Below are 18,655 nucleotides of genomic sequence, written 5' to 3'. Positions count from 1 at the left end.
TGCCAGGGTCTGTGGTCCCAGAGAAAGCTGCTGTGAAGGCACTGATGCAGGCAGGCTGTAATTCCCTGGGTGAGAACTGTCTCTGCTGCAGGACTGTGTGAATCCTGTCTGCAGTGCAGCTGGTTGCCAGCAGGTTTAACTGTGAAGCTCTAAATCTACCAGTCAGTGTGATGGATTGTAAAAGGGTTACAATCAAAGGGGAAGTCATTAGTCCCTTCTGAGGATTTCCTCTTTGAGTACCACCAAATCATTTTTCTGGCTCCTTAAGTAGGTAGGAGGGGTGAGACGTGAATTTATCTTTCTCTCTGGCATTCTTTTCTGCAGGATTATTGGTACACAAACAAGAGATAATCAATGACTGCGAGACAGGAAACATTCTAATGCTGGGCTCAAGGCAACTGTGGTTTGGATATTGCTGTGTGCTGCACTTGCAGGGACTTGGGTTTTATTTCAGAAGAGAAACTCTAATGGTAGCATGTAAGAATAATGGGTTCTTATACCAGCACACTGGGCAACCTCGGGACCTTTTAAAGGCATGGCTGCCAGAGACTCAGAGCACAGAAGAGTATGTTTGAAGTGGTTAAAAAAGAAAAAAAATGACAAAATAGGGCTTTCTGGATGCAGGCAAAAATCGTATTGTGAGCTTAGAAATGCTGCATTGTTTTATATCTGTGACCTGATGAGATTAATCATGAAGGCGAGAAGGAAATCTGGAATCCTTACTCTGTCTATATCATTAAGCAGTCACAGTGTTCTACAGCCTCAGTTTATGGCATGGTCTGCATATTGAGATTGTTGTCAGCAATTATGGTTAATCTCTTGGTGCTAATGTGCAAGTTTGCTCAGCAAAGGCTTCTGCAGTGGCGTTGGCTATCTGGGGAGTGAAGCATTTATTACTCCGAATAGATAGCTTCCTAAGCAACTGCTGTCAGGATAAATACAAAATGCTGAAAATGAAACTGCTCTGAAGTACTTAATTGTTGCTGCTCTGACACGTACCTATCTAGAAAAAAAAAAAAAAAGCACTTAGTGTGGTCTTAATAGGAGCTGTACAATTGGGTAACATGTAAGAGAGGGGCGTATATGCGTTAGCTTGGGGAGAGCTGGAAGCACAACAAGGCTGTTAGCAAACAGTGCAACGAGGAAGTTCGTCTCATTGCTGCTCAGGATAGAAAATACACGTTTGTATTACCACATTGTAGTAACAATCCCCCAAATGATTTCTTTTGTTTTGAGGTGGTGTACCTCCTTGCACATGGTATGACTTTCCATTCAGGAAATTAATCAAAATTATAATCAAGGACAGTTACACAGACTTGAAATATATATACATATATCCCAAGGAAGCCAAAACAGCACAATTTAACCAAGTGTATGTTGCAGTTTCTTGTTCTGTTTTCATTCTTTGGAAGGACTGAAAAATGGCTGATGAAGGTGATTGATTTGTTTATCTTTTCTCAAAGCTTTTAACAAAGATATCTCCTAAAGCTCTTGAGTAACTGGAGGAAGGAGCAGAATTGTGAGTTCAACCCTGGTCAAGCAGCTGGAAAGAAAGGAAGTCATAAAACTGTTCCTGTAAGTAATAGCATGCCAGCATTGAGGTGAGGGTTTGTGGCAGAGCTGTCCTCGTTGCTCTGCCTGCAACAGCCACAGCCCTGATGCAGGACGAGGGGTGCAGCAGTGTGCAGAGGGCTGTCCTGCTGCAGGACCTGTGTGCCATCCCTTCAGAGGATGGTGGGTTACAGGTACAATAGGCTGCTTGTTGCAGGGACCATGTGATAGCTTGAGATTCCTGTCCCTGCTGCTACCTGCACTGAAAAAGAAATCCACTGTTGGCATTTCTAGTAGAAGTTAAAAGCCAGAAATGGAGAGTATGTTGAAACCTGCCTTCAGAAATTACTCAGAGAGGACAAAAGGGTTCTTATTGAAGGTAAATCAGGACTGCAGGCAGTACATTTGAGGATACTTTGGGTTACTCTGTTGAAGTATGAGTATAGCACACAATTGTAGGCTTTTGAACAGGCTTTCCTGTTACGCAGCTGTAGAGCCAGCAATTTAATTAAAAAGAGAGAAAGATTAAAATGTATTCTGTCTCTCTACACATATGTTCAGATTTGGAGATGGTCTTCTTTGCTGTAGAATGTTAATGGTATTTTGACCCCTTCTATTCAAATAAAATTCAGTATGAAGTTGGTGTGGAAAGCAGCTTCACATCACTGTAAAGACCAAGAGCCAGGCTAAGGAAGAAGGCCTCAGTAAGTGAATACATGCCTAATTTTAATCACGCTATTTCCCACCTTGCTATAGTTTCATGGTTCCAGTAATTTAAGAAGCAACTAGGCACAGGGCTGTACATTATTCCATGAATATATATAGTAAGACTTACCAGGGAGAGAAACATAAACTATCTTGCCCGCTCACCATTTGTATCCTAGCTAGGTAATACTATAACACAAAAAATAGCCATGTGTTCTGCCTGCCAGACAATTCTCCTGGACCTGCTAGTGCAATCCCACTGAGGCCAAGCTATCATTCTGATGCATCTTTAAAGAGACAGCTGACTTTTAAAGTGAAATAACTCATGGGGATGGAGCTGCTACCAGTGTGATTTCCAAGTAGTAGAAGTATGGCTGAGCACCTTGCAAATATTGCCCGTGCTCTGTGCATCTTTATGATATGGGGAAGAATGCTCAGGTTTCCATGAGCTGATCCAAGCCTTGCTGAAGCTGAAGGAAATCCTGCAGTGAGCTTTTGCTGAGTGCATTCAAAACCAACCAAGGCTGCAGTAAGAGATATGAAATGATGATCTGTTACCTGCTGTGTAATTTACCTGTTTTATCCCTTTGCCATAGCCTTGCCTCTTTTAGGTTTTCTAGATGTCACTGTTTTAGTTGATACAGAGTCTGTAGCTGTAGGATTCTCTCCTGAGCTGGTAGTCCTTTGTGGAAACAAAAATACAGCAGCAGCAGGGCCAGCCAGGCTGTTTTTAGCCATCTGCCCCAGCTGCCTTCACAACTTGGTTGGGAAAAAAATGTTTAGTGTCCATATTGATCTGCTTTGTCATTGGTGGTGTGGTTTGGAGCTTTTTGGTAGTTTGTTTGCTTTTCATTTTTTAAATAGGGTTGATGGTACTTAAATAGAGCATCTGTCCGACCCCTCCTTGCCACGCAGTGTTTTTCTGCTCTGTCTTCCTGTGATCTCTTTGCTGTCCCCAGTGCTTTAACTACTCTTTAATCCTCTGGAGCATATTCAACAGTTCCTTTATGTGTGCAGAGTGAACAATTCCTTTTTGTAGGCTCTGTGCAAATGTTTCCGTCACGGCTCTTTGAGCACATGTGGTAGCTCACCATGGAGGGCAGAATTCTTTCTTCCTTACAAAGTGCTTGCTGTTTTAAGATTAGAGAGCTGCAGATTAAAATGAAAGCAGCAAATCTGTGCTTGCATGGTATACAGGATCTGTGCCACAGCCCTGCATGAGGGCTTGGATATTTTTGGTCCATCTGCAATCCAGAGCAATGATTTTATAACTTTGCAGCATAACCTATTTCGTAGCGCTGTCAGTGATGGCTTTTTTTTGTATCAACAGGCCTGTGAAAAAGGATTCATGAGATAGAAAGATGCTTACTGTGGGAAAAGCTCAAATGCTGCAGCCAGCATCTGTATCGGATTCTCTCTGCAGTTTTTAATATGAGCTAATTTTAATATTCAAGTGACAAATGGAAGTGCATAAGCACAACCTGAAGCAATACTACAGCTCTCTGCAATCTTCTTTATTTATTTATTGTATTTATCATGTAAACAACTGCGTTGTCATAATTTCATATGCTAGTGTTGATACAATTAAATTTTCATTACCTGTGTATATCCTGAAATAGACATGGGCTATGGAAGGCACATGTATTTTGGGCAGAGGGTGGAAAATAAGTACTCCCAACTTCTGAAGCAGCGATTGTAGTCTATGGCTGGATCTGTACTGACATGGATATGTCAGTCACCAGAATACAATATAACATCACAACAGCCACTTTTGTTAACTTCATTTGTTTTCTAACAGAGCTATTGGTTCATGGAGGTAGTGCTTCAGTGTGACAATGTGCAGTCCCACGCAGTGTCCTGAAAGCCATATGCGCAGCTCTGGCAGTGATGGTCTGGGGGCATACTGTGAGGTGGACATCTACAGAGCCAAGGCTTTGGTGTGTGGTATGCTGTCCTCTGTAAGTTCTTCCTTACCACTGCTGGGGGAAAGCCACAGAGGTTCCACCCCAAGTTAGAAGCCTTGCAGCTGGTTCTCGTGGCAGGGCTGTTCTGCTGACACTTTGGCTGATGAGTAGAGACCTCTCCTTGCAGAGCTTTCCAAAACCCATCTGCTGAAGGACAAGGTTCATGGCTGTATGAGACAAGTGAAGGATTCTCCGTGCTCAGACGGGTGCGATGTGTCGCTGGAAATCCTACCCATGCAGAGTGAACAACGTCTGCCTCAAGTATTCTAATCTGTCATATAAAAATGTGAGGCCTTTGGTTCAGGCAAAGTTTGGTGCATTACTCATCATTCTAGAACTTAGGGTTTGAATTAAGCTTGGCCAAAGTCCTAATGCTCACGTGTGCACTCCTCAGGTCTGGGTGAGTAGGAGACAGGTCCAGGGAACAGGACCCTGCAGGTCTGTGGACGGGATGAGGAAATATCTCTTGGGGCAGATTAAAGTTGTCAATTAAAATTTAATGATAGCCTTTGGCAATATGAGAGCAAGAGTTGGATCTAAAGCTTTTGTTCATTGCTATAAATAAATTAAAGCCATAAGGCACATTGGTCATCATTGAAAAGACAGCTTTTGCCAGTAAACATGGTTACATCATGTATTAGGTTATGGAATTGTGAATACAACTGTGCAATGAGAAAACATTAAAAATTGGCTTCCATTTTTTATGGTAAATATGTACAGTGGCAGAATAAACACAAGCAAAAGGGCTGGAAGGAGTTGGTTCCTCACTGTGCTGGTTGTTGTCCTGCACAGGAGGTGAGAGATGGTGCAGGGTTCTTTCTGGACCTCAGTAATAAAAAGGCCTGACAACAAACAGCTTAATGAGATAACTGCTTTAATAAGACAGTAATGAAAAGAGTGTAGAACGCAAACAAATCTTACGTCCCTTTAGATGCCGGGCATCCTGTGTTGGATGATCTTCATCCATGAAGAATTGGATGGAGCCCAGAAAGGATTTTCTCCCTGCACAGCATGCAGAGCAGATCCTCTCTGTGGAGAGAAGCTCTCTCTTTTGCTCATTCTAGCTAACATATGATTTCCTTACAAGAGAACAACTCCGTTTCTAGAGGGTGTTTTCATGAGAACTTGGTGAGAGATCTGGCTGAGCACAAGGAGTTTGTGCAGCACAGCATGGACCTGCATCTGCTCAGGTTAAGCTGTTGTGTGCATCACTACCTCCTCAACACGCCACAGGTCCAGTCAGGATCAACGTACTCCACCATGGGATCCACTTACAGTTTACCTTTCCCAAACGTATTACAAATTACAGGCTACACAAATCGTATTTGGGCTTCTCAGGCCTAGAGCATGAGGCCCAGTAGGGCAGACACTGCCTGCTGGAGGTCGACTCCTCCATCACAGTGTCTTCTGCAAGGTGTGACACTGCAGGTGAAAAACACACCTCAGCATCAGCTGCACAGAGCCCCACTGCCTGCTGGCTTACTCATTGTTTCAGGTGGAACAAGCAAGGAGGAATCTTGAAACAGCACTGCCTTGCTTCAAAATAAATAAATGAAACAACAGCAAAAACCACAGCAAAATGTAAAGGTCTGACTGCGTCTTGGTAATAGTGTCACTCCTGAGAGTGCGGGCACCAGCAGGCTTGTTGCTAGGCAAAAGCACAAAGGGCTGCTGCAGTAGTGCTCCAAAGAGAAGCCTGCGGATTTGGTTCTGAGAAGCTGAATTTCAGTAGGGATATTTGCATATTTTGTGTCTAGAGCCGGTGTTTGATTTTAATTCTAAAAGAAATCTGTAATTTCCCCTGCCTGACTGTTGGGCTTTAACTGCTGCACTATTCTGTTGCCTGCCATTAATTTTTCCCCACTGTAATTAACATACATAAAGTCAGGTTTCCAGTTTCTTCCTTTTTTTATGAGGGTGGTTGCTTTGAATACGATTGCAGTGCCGTGGCTTTTCACGGCACATATGTTCATCATCTTACATAGTTAAACATGTGTTATTAAAATGCAATAACAGTAACACCACAGAGTTACAATTACATTATAAAAACATTCTCCGCATGGAATAATGGTACCTGAGGGACACAGGGAAGTACAGGTTTCTGCATCTTGAAGGTTTTACCACCACAATGATGTCTTTCTAGTAATGCCATGAGACTTCTGCAGGGCTCCTACAGTGATGTATAATAATAAAAAAATCTTGGGAGGTAACTCCTGCTTAAATGGTAGTGACTTAATTTAAGCAATTTGAGCAGCTTTTCTGAGTTATTGCTGATAGCTGAAAAATCTTAACTTTTGAGAGAGTTAACCAGTGCATACATCTATGCATGTATGCTGTATGCATGCATATACAGACAACGTGTGTGTGGCTGTGGGTGCCCATGTAAACCCACCTGGAATACGGCCCTGTTGAGTAATTGGGTGTCACCACTGTTTGTCTCACTTTTCTCAGTGATGGGGAGAGGCATGATAAGATCCCAAAGCTGGCCTTTTGTCCTTACTGGAGCTAGAATTTCAAACCAGGGATTTCAGCCTCCAGGCCAGGGGAAGTATTAACAACATAAATAATCCTACAGTTTGAAGGGTAAGTGGGAATGTTTTTTTTAAGATGCTGAGTTTTGTGTGTTCTGAGCCCATCCTGGCCAGGTTGAACAGCAGGATGGCAAGAAGCAGGTAGAACTTTGGTACGCTTTGTGGCAATTTTTTCTCCTTTTAATAGAAGATCTGAAACATAGATGATGTGTTGGCACATGCTGAATGTAGTACAGGCACACCAGGCAGTGCTTTATACCCTTGGTAAGGGCTAGTCCATTACTTGCTGTAGTACATCCCGAGATCCCATGTAAATACACAGGAAGAAAGGCACTTCATTTACATAGAATATTAACAGCATTAATTAGGAAATCAATGTACAAACTTCTTTACATGAATTTAAAAAAAGAAAAAAGCAGTTGAAGACAAAATTAACTGCACGTAACAGCATGAGTCAGATGTCTCTAGGCAGTTCCATAGAGATGGCTTCATATCGTTTATATCACTTACCTCTGTGATGTCTCTGCCAGCTCTGGCACGCGGCTAAGGAGGGAATAGATTATTGTGCCACCAAATGAAGTTATTAAAGTGATGTTAATATCATTTCTTATTTATTTATTAACAAACCCCCAAAACTTAAAGTGGTCATCTGGCAATTTTTTTTGTGCAGAGCTAGCTCAAAAACTGATCTCAGCTGCTGTGCAGAACTGTGCCAGCAGGAGACTTCTGACACAAGGACTTAGGAGGGAGCCCATGCCTTGTGACTAGCTGTGGCCTGGAGGTTGGGTATGTTGGGGTTGCTGCTACGATTTCCTGCTCTGTGAGCCTGCCCTGAGGGGGGCTGAGGACTTGATTAGTATCTTAGGCTGCAGTAGTGAGGAGGATCTTTCCACAGCTCTGTAGCTGATTCCCATGCACATCAGTTTCCTTCATCCTCCAGGCTCTGCTGAGGGGTGGGCAATGCAGCCCACGAGGGAATGCTGTGCCCTGTGCAGTATGGTTTCTTAGCACCCTCAGTGCAGCTGGGGCTGTTCAGATCTGTGTATTTGCATACAGGTATACATGTGTGGTCTTCATCATACCTAGAAAGTATTGTCTGCAGCCACTGGCGTGATGGAGCCCTACTACAAGGCTTGTAGGATAGCTTTCAGGCCAAGAAGCAAATCTGCAACAGATTGCATCAGACAGCATTACGTACTGATGTAACCCCCGCAGAGGCCATCAGCAGAGAAGCAAGCAATCTGGCAGCAGCCGAGTTAGTGAAATGTGTGGTAGCAGGCCAAACATAAGGGCTGGAGTAATGCATTGAATATAATGTGTTCATCTTTCTGCAGTTTGTAAGGAGACACGAGAGAGGAGCATGGCACTGAGGTTTTGCTCTGCAGCCAGCAGGGTAGGAGCTACTTGTGCAAAAGTGCTAGTGCTGATGTGGGCAGTTTTTCAGACAGCTGTTTGCTTTAGCCTCAAAGCTTCTGACTTCGACTTCCATCTTCCAATGCTTAATATCATTCTTTGTTCACTCTTTCTCGTTAGGAGCTGGGTTAAAAATCTGAACCATGCTGCTTTTCTGTGCATGTATCATTTCTTGCATGTTTGAAATAATAGTATTCCTCCCAGTCTTCACAATATCTAAATGATATCTCAGGCTAAAGCAGCTCTTGTGGATAGAAATATGATGTACTATGGTGCCTCGAGCCCAGCCCCAAGGACTGTTTGCATGCACAGCTTACAAGTAGGCCCTGTGCCAGCCTGCTCCTCTCATTGTGCTCTGAGCTTGCAGGTGTTTCCATCTGCTTGCACTGTGGTTCTAGCAGCACTCCCAGCTTTGCTGCTTAAGGAGGAGGCATTTTGGTCGTCCTTCTGAGTTTAGGAATCAGAGGTACTGAGGAGCCCAGGCCCAGACTGTTCAGCCAAACAGCTGAATGTATACAAGTTTAAAGTATTTTTTCTTCTCCAGTGACTCACACTTAGTGAAACATGGTCTGTAATTATGTTCTCCCGTGGTTTTCACAGTGCCTAAGCATTCCTATTACATTTGTCTAATGCTTGTACTATTTCTTCCGCCTCTTTTTAATTTTTATTTTAAGCCTATGACTAAGGGAAACAATTTAAAAACCCATTACAGTGTTGTCCTTGATGATGCGTTCATCAGAGAACGGCTCATAATGCTCTCCTAGGACTGAAATTACTGGGTATCTTCAAAGCTCAGCTGACAGAACCTAGCCGGGCGAGGGAATTAGCCTGATCTACGAGATAGAGCAAATTCCTTTCTGCGTTTGCCAAAACATAATAGAAGGGACCATTGTTCACGCAGGGAATCATCCTCTGCTAAGGCCCTGGCCATTGGCCTGCATTGTGAGAGGTGGATTATCCACCACTGGAGGTCTTTTAAGAACAGGCTGGAACACCGTGTAACTTGGCAGGAGCATTATCTGCATCCGTGAGCCTGCCCCAGAGCACCCAGTGTGGATGGATGACCTCCCCTCAAGTGCTTGTTTTCCTACTGATCCAATACAGTTGTCTTTTTCTTTTACTTGACAAGTGATACAGATGTAAACGTCTGCTTAGCTAAGCAACATGTCTCCTAATAGACCTAAAGGTTTGTCCCCCAGAATCATTGTGTCCATTTTTGTCCTTAGAAATTACGGCTCTTGAGGCTGGCACAGACCCCGGGGGCAGTCTGTAGAAGCAGTGAGGACTGTACAGCCCCTAGAAGGATGTAAAGGAAAATAAAGAACGTGTGCTTTTCTCATGAAACCATACTCTCGAGGCCCCAGAACCTATCTCCAAACTTAGGTGTGGCCACTAGTGGAACAGGTGAGTAGAGATGCCTTGGCTTGCAGAGGACATGGAGGAACACAGAGGTGCCTAGCTCGGTGCCATGTGGGTTCTCTGACATCCACTTCAATCTCGTTTGGATCTCTTCTAGGAAAACCTGAGTCAATTCTTCAAACTGATTGCACGCCCTTATAGTATTCTGAGTTTGCATTAAAAACGGAATGCCTTCGTTTTAAGGTTGCATCACAATTTGTTCTAATTCAATTTCAAGTCTTTTAGATTCTTAAGATGGCATATCTGGCTGAAGTTAGTTGGGGCCTTTCTTGCCTGGGAAATGCAGCATCTGAAGTGGCTGATGTGCTGTTACATTAGTGCAGTGCCTTGTTTAAATACATTGTGTCCAGCTCGAAGGAACCCGATTAAGCTTTGATACATCAGGAGTTACGATGGAAAAACTTTCTGCTTCCCTTTTTGTGCTGTTAATCTCTGTCCAAACAAGCACAGCTAACAAAACTCTCTCCATTTTTGTTTCTCTTTTTGTTTGGAGAGCAAGAATCTGCCAGCAGCAAAGTGATATAATTGATGCTAATGCAGAGGAATGCTTGGCCATGGGGCTGTACTTGTGTGCTCTGTGCCTGGCCTCACAAGGGTCAGAGGTTTGGCACAGAGGAGAGCTTGGTTTCTAAAACAGAATTCCTGGTCAGAGTATGACTGTCTAACAAAAGATTATCTAGAGCAGAATCAGGCATTGCCAGGCTCGTGGTGCAAGAGCTAGGAGACAGCAAACATGGCCTTTTCTCTTCTGTCTTTACATGCAGACGAGCAGTCCATAGCCCTTGCTTTGCAGCATTCCTGAGAAGCACAGCTAGGATGGAGGGGTCTTCCAGTCCTTTTTGGTAGTTAGTTACAGTACAAAAAGGATTTTGCCCAGAAGTGATTGCATTCTTTGATTTCTGGAATCATTTGGAGTACTCTGGAAATGTCCCAGCATTCAATGGAAACTGCTGACAGCTCTTTGTATCCTTAATAGGGTATCCCACCGTTATTAAAAATGTGTTCATCATAAAATAATGACATGAAAATAAGCAGAATGTCTATCTAATCTAAATACAAAATAATAATAATAATCCTTGCACAATTATTAATCAAGTCAGCTTTGCTATCTTGTATGTGTTAATACAGTCTTATTTTAATAACAGCAATAAGGGAACATACTTAAAAATCAATTTACCAGCAGTTATTTGATTAATGGCATGATGTCTGGACTGATAGAATTGGTTATGAATGTGGCAAAGGAGAGTTTCCAGTTTTCAGCCCAAGAACAACAGAATTGGGCAGTCAGTGCCTGTAGAGGTTTCTTCTTACATGTTTGCATTTGGACATTCTTATCCTACTATGTGTCTGAGTAAAGTTTTTCTGTTTTGGATTCTGTACAGGTAGTGCAGCTCCCAGAAAAGGCAATGGAACAGATTGACCACTGATGTCACTTCACAGATACAGCAACCTCATTGGCACGTATGTTATTCAGCTATTTTATAAACTGGATTCAGAAAATGCTGTATGAATATCCGTGTAGAGGAAGCATAGCTAACACACAAAGCTCACCTCACACCTCGGCTGCGATGGATGGTGGGGATGGTTCCCTGATGGTCTGGTCTGTTAACTCTTACCATTGGGTTGCCATGTGAAATGACAGAAGGATTGCAGAAAAAAGGTGTGAAGGATGTTGATGTGAGTTGTGAATAGAGCACCACTATAAGCCACAATAAAAATGTACAACGAAGTAGAGAACTTCTGAAAAATAGAACAGCACTGGAGGAGGTGCCCTATGTTATTTATTATTGACATCACAAAGCGGGCTTTTGAATAGCATGAATCATTTTCCAGCTCTAGCAAAAAACAATGATCTGCTGAGGCACTTGCTGCCTCTATTTGATAAGCCACATCCTTTTTTTTGTCAGCAGAAATAATGCCACACTGTGCTTCAACAAAAGTTTTATGCCTCCACATGTGTTTCCATGATGGACTTCCTTATTTTTCCATATCTGGAGCTCTTCTTGCCTGCTGCTATGTTCATTAACTTTACCTCCAGAATAAGCAGCTGGAATCAGCCCACGTCTCCCTGTGACATAGCAATGCTTGGCAGTGAGGCTGCAAGACCCTGCTGCATCTTCCCATCACTGTTGGCTCATGCTTATTTTTCACAAGTGAAGTGAACAGCAAACCAGCTCGTGATCTAGGATTGGTGCACACTTTAAACAGGCCCCTTCCTATGCACTGGTTTAATAAGGGCAGAAGGGAGATGGTGTCTCCTGCTTCAGATTTCCGCACTAGGGCCATCCTGGTGAGGCACTCCTGGCAGACCTGGCTTCCAGGAGGTTCTGCAACCAGCTGCCACTTCCACAGCCCTGTGTGCCAGATGGTGGCCTTGTGCAGGAATTGATCAGTCTCCGCATCTAAACCTGGCTATGCAAAACCAGCCAAGCCAGAGAGCTGCCAAGCCTCTTCCAGAACTAGCATCTGAGATGTAATATGACTTCCAGAGTCCAGTTTGTTGCAAGAGATGTCTGCTTCCAATTTTTTTTTCCAGTAAGTCCATGCTCTTTAGAGCATTCTGTTGATTTTCATCACAGCACTCTGTTGGCTTTTGGAGGTTAGAATACATCTGCTGCTGTATTTGTTTTAACCAATTTTTGAAGCAAAACCACAATCTCATTTATGCTCATTTATGTTGTAATTAATGACGGCTAAATATTAGATACATGGAAAAACTCAGCTCAGTCTCCTAGGATAATAACACAGGCAGAAGTCTCCCCAAAACCACCTGCCTGCATGATCTGGAGCATCTCCTTGGATTTAAGTGGTTTAAGGAAGGTGGCTCATGGAATTGTTGTTAAGCATTTCTGCTTCCATTGGAAGTCAAAACCAGATAGGAAGTAGAACTTTAAAAAAGAACATGAAGAAACAAATTCATTTCTTGAGCTTCAAAGTATATCTCTGATCTTTTTTGTAGGAAACTTCAGTTGTTTATTTCTTTGGATCAATTTGCCCATCTCCAGCTGTCTCGAAATGCCTTCAGAAGAATGGGAACAATCATTTCAGCAACAATAGTACTGCGAAATTATAAAATCTAAGACTGGTTACTAATTATCCTTGTCTGGAATAGAAGAAATTATAGAAGCCATTAAAATGCAGAGGACAAGGAAATAAATGTGGATGTCTCCCAGTTTAAAATGCTCAAGAAAAAAGAATGTAATTCAAAAGATGGGGCTTCTATTTGCAGATCTAGAAGAACGGAAAACCTAAATATTTCAGCTAAGACTAAGAAACCTAGGCATGATGTTGATAGAACTTAGGGTAATTAAAACCAACCACAATGAAAAGAAACTTGGAGTACCTAAAAACATCACAGCCATAGAATCATGGAACATCCTGAGTTGGAAGGGACCCATAAGAATCTTCAAATCCAGCTCCTGACACCACCACCCAAAAATCAGACTATATGACTGAGAGTGTTATCCAGTCATGTCCCAAAATCAGGCAGCTCGGTGCCATGGCCATACCCAACCTGACCCTCCCTGTCACACATCCATGCTGTTCCCTTGGGTTCTGCCACTGGTCACCAGAGAGAGGAGATCACTGTCAGGATGAAATTAAAGGAAGCTGATCAGCGTGTGGTGGCCGCCAACTCATAAACAGGTAAAATATGGATAATGGTTGAGATAAGTATTACTACAAACATGACCACGTGATATTTGAGATGAGAACCACACCCTCACCTGAAGGACAGCATTCGATTCTGTTGGCAGAAGGAATTTGGAAATAATTTGCTTAGAAAAGCAGTGAAGAAATGAGTCAGAAAAATGGTAGGCAGGAAGAATAGAAGGGAATGTATGAATGTTTTTAGAGAAATAATGAGAAATCTTGTACTTCTGCATACTTTTATTGCAAGAGCAAACATTGTAAATCAGGAGACATAAAATCCGATCTGCTGGGAAGCATTTCACTGAGGAGCTGCTTGTCTTGGGATGCTGCCTTTTTTCTGGATAAATGCACTGAGCACTGGAGAAGAGGGAAAAAGCCCTCTAAAAATTGTTTGCCCTGGTGTGAATGATTGTCATCCTCAAATTTATGTCTTGAATCTAGAGCAGGCCCTGGGGAACTGTAAATATCTGAAAGGCTTTCTAAGCACCATATGGTGGTTATGAAAGGCTCTAACACAGGCCCAGTTCTGAGTCAGAAGAATGGAAATGAGGAGGGCTAAATCTTGGAAAGCAGGGTGTTCGTGATTATGAAACCAAAAGTGGCAGACAGACTTAAGCCCTCTACACTTCAGCAACACTTGCTCTCTATCTATTTATAATTCATTTTGCTAGAGGGGCATTATTCAAGTGAGAAAATACTCTTCCGCTCCAGCTTGGGAGTGAAGGCACTGTTGTAAGAAAAGAAAAGCAAATTGAGCTATTTTAAGTGTCTGAAGAGGCACTGAATCCAGCCAAGTACTTGCAAAAGGTTCTGCCTTTGCTGTTGCCTTGCTTCCCATGCTGTGGGAGTGGTGCCTGTTATCTAGCATCTCCTTGAACAGGCAGCTCTGCAAAACCTGCGATGTATTGCTCTGATAAAGCAAAGCCTGATATCATGCAACTACCCACACGAGTGCTGCTAAGATGTTTTGGGGTATATTGATTAAAGCAGAGAATTCTTTGGGGGCATCTGTGTTGTGCCAGAGGATTGCTTTCCCAGCGATCTCCCTCTCCAAGCAGGACAGAACTGCCTTGCTGTATGCCTCCCCAATGGCATTCCCACCTTCTTGTATCCTTTCATTGCTGCTCCAGCTCCAGCGGTCCCCTCATATGAGTGCTGTGGCATTTGTGTTTAACTGCCCACATCCCTCTGAGCAGGCCAGGACCTGCAAAGCATCACTTATTTGTTTGTGACATTCCTCTGACAAGCTCGTGCCTGCTCCCCTATTAGGGCACCGTGCTGCACCATGATGCGTGGCACATGGCTGGGGACTGAGCAACACAGCTCTGCCTGCTCTGCTTGCTTCTTTCAGGCTGCTGAGGCGCGGGAGAGGGAGCCCAGGGCAGGGAGGAAAGGGGCTTATTCCTTCTCACTGTTATTTGATATGATGAGAAAGAATGGCCTCAAGTTGTGCCAGGGGAGGTTCAGGTTGAGTATTAGGGAAAACTTCTCTGAAAGTGTGGTTGAGCATTGGCGTGAGCTGCCCAGGGAGGTGCTGGAGCCACCGTCCCAGGAGCTGTTCAAGAAATGTGGAGATGTGGCACAGAGGGGACATGAATAGCAGGCAATATTTTGGTGGTAGGTGGATGGTTGGACTAGATGATCTTACAGGTCTTCTCCAACCTTAATGATGCTATGATACTATGATATAGCCAAAAAAAAAAAAAAGTATTTGTCACACTGGAAAAATGCATATCCAAGCAGAGGTGATTTTCTTGCTGTGCGAGTCCCCCCTGTCTACTTCATTAACTCCTTTGGTGCAAATAATCTTCAGGACAACCAGGTATCTTTCAATAGATAACAGCGGAATCTTTTCTTTTTCCAACAATCCTTATTTCGTAATTAATCCAAAGGGATCCGTGCCTGATAGCAAGGTTTGGCACCGGGTAGTTAATCCTGATGCAAATACTGAGAGCTCAGCGAGAATAGCCAGCTTCCATGGGCAGGTTTCAGTGTGGAGAACAGGGGCACATTTTTCTTTCCCTGTGGTGCAGATCAGGGATACCCATCTCCTGAGCACAGATACTGTTTCAATTACTTACTGAAGTTGGACTGTATTGTTAGCACTGGAATAGCATTTTAGAAAATAAAAGTGCTTAAACAACAGATCTTGAAGAATTCCCCACTGAGGTATTGTTTTACTGCCTTATATAGAGCAGATCTGCCTCACAAATGGAATTGCCCAGGTTCAGCTGTAGCTGGGGAGTACACAAAAGGGAAGAATTAGGATTTTGTTTTAAAAATTAAAATATATATAGTTTTATAATTGGTTTTCATTAACATTTTTAACAAATATCTACAATATTTAAAAAATAAAAAAGTAAGTTGAGTTCATCTATACAACAGCTCAGTGGAAATTTTGTGCAAAGTATTCTATTTTTCAAGTTCATTCAAACTTGTAATGAAATGAACTAAAGAATGTTCCATGCCCTGTTGTCAAAGGCTGCCAAAAATTAATTACTGCGCCCCTCTGATCTGCTGATGTGTGACCTGAAAGCCCCATGTTTTAATTACTTTTCCAGCTTATAATTTGGACGTTGGTTTCGTTGCATTACGCCCTTGTTCACAGAAGCATGTTAAAAATAAAGATAATATTACATATTACTATTTTGAACATGAAGGAGATCAAGTATATGTATAAAGTGAAGGTAAGCTACTGAAAAGCCGCTCACACATAGGAGCAGCACAAGTCTTAGCCGTTCTGCTTGCTGGACGCATCAGGACGTAATGCCTCCTATAGGAGGAGTTTTTACAATTCTATGATTTCTGTGCCAAAGGGAGGCCAAAGGAAAACCAGGCATCCTTGCTGAACCCCACCACTGCTTCCCGCAATGGTTTCCACCGTTCAGCAAGATGCCAGGCTTTACCTTATGTCCTTGGGAAATTATTGCTCTTGGCAGCTTTGTCTGTATCCTAAATGGCACTGGATGTTGTTGAACCAACGTAGGTTGCCAGCCAAGAAGAGATCTCCCCCAGTGGGAATGAGCAGCTTGGGAGGGAGCAGGAGGGGACTGAGTGCTCACTGCAGTGCTGAGCCCCCTTCAGCTCCACTCTGCCACAGGACTGTGCATCTAACGTGGAAATGATCACTCCTTTCACAAGATATTACATATCAATGCAATGAAAACTAGAGATTATTTTTTTTCTGTATGCACAGAAATCACAGAATCATAAAGTTGTTTTAGTTGGAAGGAACCCTTAAAGGTCCATTAGTCCCACTCCCCTGCAATGAACAGGGACACCTATGATCCATCAGGCACCCAGAGCCCCATCCATCCTCAGCTTGGGTGGATGCCCCAACCGAGGACATGGCATCCATCACCTCTCTGCCTCCCCCACACCATGAATTTTCAATACCCAGCTCACAATTTCCTGCACCTTGAGAACCAGCTGACTGCAAGAGCTACCCAGCATTGTATCCCCACGGAAATACACTTTGCCTAGTTAAAAAGGTGATTTTCAGGTTATTTCAATTCCCATCGCTTAGGACTGTGTTTGCAGCGTGCTGTCAGTTGGTACTGTCGGAAAACCTGATCTGCTCCTCACTTTGGTCTCCAGTAGCAACACGGGTTTCTCCCTTATGATATCCTGACAGAAGCCCTAAAAGCTTATCTATCGTTTTAAATGAAAATCTGCTAGGTGTGACAATACTTACAGCTATGGCAGTAGCACAGATGCTGAAATCTTCGAAGACCTGACTTCTTTTTCAGGAGGAGAATAACAGAAATCATCAAGTTTGTCTAAAAGGCAGCCGTTCCGTGCTCGGGAATGGAAAATGCTCTGCCCCTCATTTGCAATAACCAGTGACTCAGCAGCTTGGGCTGCCTGTGCCAGGGCGATGGGCTCAGATCTCCCATCACTGATCCTCCCCCTCTGCATCTCTTTCCCCAGGGTTGCGCCACGATCAGTGTGCATTAATTCTGTACCAACGTGGAGATTTGCCCTGTGCACATCTTCATGCCTGTGAGTGATGCAGGTTACTTGCCAGCTTTCTCAGAGCCTGGATGTTGGCCTTTAAAGGAAAGTGTGTTTCATAGGAACTGTGTATGGAAGGGCCAGGAGAGCAGCTGAGGCTCTTCCTAACTCTGCTTCCCTCTCACAGAATGGAACATCATTAAGCCCGCCAGTGAAAGGATGATCCTGCTGACAGTATTTAGCTTATCAGGAAAATAATTTAGAGTGTTGGAAAAAAAAAACTGTATTTTAAACTAATTCCCAAATTCAGCAATACTTGAATTAAAGGTTCTGTGCTATTTTTTCGTATTGATATTATCTTGGAGCTGGGAGGCTATTACTGGAATTCCACTCTCTAATACGGCCATTCAATGATTTTGGCTTTGTGTACTACTTATGACCTTTTTAATATTCTGTCATTTGACTGCCTGCCTGTTCTCATTCTTTTTGCTATTTACAGTTTTACAGCCCCGTGGGGAAGGAATAACCACACTGACTGTTAATGAAAATGCAGGTGGCTGAAATGAGCAAAATGGTTTCTGCAACTGCTACAGCACAGCGTACTCCCAGTGCTGAGCAAGAGCTGCAGCCTCGCTGCGATGGCAGTGCTCAGCCCTCCTCCCACTGAAGGTGCTGTGTTGTTTTGCCGTTATCTCATTGATATGCAGAGCAGAAACAGCATTAAGTAGCTGTTCCAGCAAAAATTCTAACGTGATCCTCAGAAATTGCAAAGGAAATGCGAAATTATGAGTGCATGTTGCAGATTTTTATTATAATCACAGGTTTTCTTACAGCAATGTAGAGTACAAATAATAAGGAATGAAGACTTAAGGTGAGAACTTAAGTAAGAACAAGAATCTCTGCAAAGAAAAAACAGGCTCAAGGAGAGACATTTGTGCTCCTGGTCAGCAAAATCAGGCTCGAAAGGATACGCTGGACTTTCACTGCAACTTCTTTGTTGTGCCAGAGCAATACAGAACTCAGCAGGAGAGAAAAGCAGCAGACTTTTGGTGTGTCTCTCACATGATCATGACTGCACTGAGATGGCTGTAAGCTGTCTGGAGCTGAAGCAGCCTCCAGGCTGCTAAGGGTGAAGGTCTTCTTGAGCAGCCACAGGGACTCCACGGCACTGAGACTGCAAAGCACCAGGAGCACCTCGCCCTGCTGCCATGGGCTGGTGCTGCAGCTGGAGGTTCTGCCCTATTTTGAGAAGTTTATTTCAGGAGAACCAAATGTTGCCAGGATTTGGGGGAAGGTATGTTATTGGTAGCATTGTATACACAGCTCAAATCCAGGCGATGGATTTCGAGCAGAGAATTAGTAGTGTGTATAATAACAGACAATTATAAATTTATGAAGCTAAGGTTTATGAAGAAACTCCTTCAAGCCTGTCAGAATGAAAGAGGGCAGATACTTACGCACTTAAGG

The 18,655-nt window shown here is 43.3% G+C and overlaps 1 long non-coding RNA gene across 1 annotated transcript in view; it reads left to right on the top strand.

Moving 5' to 3' along the window:
* LOC107054446 overlaps window positions 1–18,655 on the top strand; it is a 26,679-nt gene extending 8,024 nt beyond the window's left edge. Inside the window, exons 2-3 of the long non-coding RNA XR_005839313.2 lie at window positions 10,966–11,044; window positions 12,543–18,655. This is a non-coding gene — a long non-coding RNA (uncharacterized LOC107054446). The remainder of the gene's footprint in view (window positions 1–10,965; window positions 11,045–12,542) is intronic.

The sequence above is a fragment of the Gallus gallus genome, chromosome 12 (genome assembly GCF_016699485.2).
Source record: "Gallus gallus isolate bGalGal1 chromosome 12, bGalGal1.mat.broiler.GRCg7b, whole genome shotgun sequence".
NCBI classification, from domain to species: Eukaryota; Metazoa; Chordata; class Aves; order Galliformes; family Phasianidae; genus Gallus; species Gallus gallus.
This window is presented reverse-complemented; position numbering and strand designations above follow the sequence as displayed.